Raw genomic sequence first — 2,466 nt, forward strand, 5'->3', positions numbered from 1 at the left:
TTTTTCTTTCTTTCATTCCAATTTCCGGTCTTTCAGTCACAGTGAAAACCGGGGACATTTCCGGGGACAGATCCAGTCGGGGACAGGTAGCCAAAATCGGGGACTGTCCCCGGAAACCGGAGACGTCTGGTCACCCTAGCCTAGATCCATTTTTACTGTATTGACATTACAAAAATCTCTTGTTGGCATCTTGTTTGCTACTTGTCGCAAAGTGACTCGTGCGCGACTCAAATCTGCACTCTCCTCACATTGGGCAGTGACAGCCTCAACTCTCTAAACGTAGCTCTTGTGGCGCCATTTTGATGCTAATAAGCCATCACCTCCCGTTAGCATCCCATTGACTGGCATTGATTTTAGGCGCCACTTTGACAGCAAATAACTTTACATCAGAAGCGTTTAAAGACTCTACTTGTCCTCAATTTGGCTCAGCTGTCACCGGAAAAGTGCTTCTAATATCCTTCACTGTTGGTCAATTTTTTTAACTGTCTATGATATTTTCCTTGGAGTGTTCTAGAGAAACCAAATTGCCCATGTTGTTTGACGCATTCCTAATATACAGTATGTCTGTGGATTTATCGAAATTCTCCGACATCATGGACAAAGCAGTTTGATAAAGGCTACTCTAAAGCTGCCTACACACAGTCTTGTAAAAACTACTGGAAAGTACATCTTTCCAGAAATGACTTTGGTAGAAGTTAAATTCCCCTTTTAGAATATCACTTGAGTTAAAGTCTTAAAGTATGTGATATTTACTGTTCCTAAAGTGCTCATATTATGCTCATTTTCAGGTTCATAATTGTATTTAGAGGTTATGTCAGAATAGGTTTAATTTTCAAAAAGCACCATATTGTTGTTGTACTGCACATTGCTGCAGATTCTCTTTTCACCCTGTGTGTTGAGCTCTCTGTTTTCAACTCACACTATTCTTCTATTCCATCTTTGTTGGGAGTGAAACATGCGCAGTAGCTAGGTAAGGAGCCCGTCAGGAGCAGAAGAATGAGAGCGTGCCACGCTAGCAGCTAGGCGAGCATTATAAAGGTTCTAATATGTGTTACAAATGATGATGATCACACAAACAGCTCCTTCTTAACAGTTACCCTTGCACACATTCATTGCTCATGTATTGCACAAGCCTTCTTTGCACTGTTTGTTGTTATTTCCAGCCCATGCTGATGTCCTGTACAAATGTTTTTGCCCTCATGTGCCGAAAGTGTATGGTTGTTTTAGTTGTCTGAATCTGTCCAGTCCATGTAAAGGTCCTGTACAAATGTTTCTGTCTCGACGTGCTGCAACCACGTTCAATATTTTATGTTTCTGCAGAACAGGAACCTGCTGAAAACCAGGTTTTAAACTGAGTCAAGCCCAATTACATTGGAATGTAATGTAAGTTTTAACTTTCCTGGATAATAAATTAAATGAAATTGTCCCGTTGTTGTCTCACGTGTGGCGGTCCCTCCGCCGGCATGTGGCGTTTCATTTCCCCGTTTTTGCGTCCCCCAGAGACCGCGCATTGTGTACCTGAACCTTTGCAGTCATTAAAGATGTCATCAACGTAAAACGACTAAATCATGTCTTGCATCTCTGTTCCACGATGTCTTTTTATAAAACAAGCTGACTACAACAGCACACGGGCTGCAGTCATTTTTGCCAGCGCAAGGAATACAAGGCGAAGAGATGATAGATACTAAACAAAGCCTGAGCACAATACCACAACACCACAAGCAAACTCTACATATTTTCCGTCAAATGTCATAAAATTTGATTTGTATGTTGCATACAGAACACAGAAGAACGTCTGCCAGGCCCAATGTACCTGGACTCTAAAACAGTGAGACGATTTCATGTGATCAGCCAGCTAAAAAATGAATAAATGTTTTTTTCTTCCTTTCAGAAAACGAAGAATGTGTTTTTCAACTCAGTCTCTTGCCTTTTTGGCGTATCACAGAGCTCTTAACTGAATGTTACAGCAGGCTATTTTCCACCATCATAATTTTTGTTTTTCAGTGAAAAAACAATGGGGTGCAGCAGATGTTATTTGCCACTGATTGCCATTATTCCCTCTGCCCAAAGCAGTCCATCCTGAGCCAATGTTTAAAAATGAAAATCCTCTTTGCATGTGCCCCTAGAGCAGCTATTAGATGGTACTGTGGTGTACTTCCAGCCTACTGATGTGATAAGTGCAGTAGCCCATTATTGTTAATCAGCTCTGAATCAGTGTCATGCAGTAGCACTGTAAAAGAGAGAGCGTATTTGAAAGCGCACAGTCCGTACACAGACGCCATCGCCGCAGCCTGGGAGATAATAAGCAGAGAAAAACTCCAACTCCCATATGAAATTACAGAGAGTGCTCTGATACTTCAGCTCTGCAGCCTCATATCCCAAAAAAAGGACATTGATAATTCCCCCTCCCGCATAATGATGTCTTTTGTCCTCGCTGTGCTTCGGGCGCCGAGATATTTCAAACTG

Source organism: Etheostoma spectabile, chromosome 8, assembly GCF_008692095.1.
Source record: "Etheostoma spectabile isolate EspeVRDwgs_2016 chromosome 8, UIUC_Espe_1.0, whole genome shotgun sequence".
NCBI lineage: Eukaryota > Metazoa > Chordata > Actinopteri > Perciformes > Percidae > Etheostoma > Etheostoma spectabile.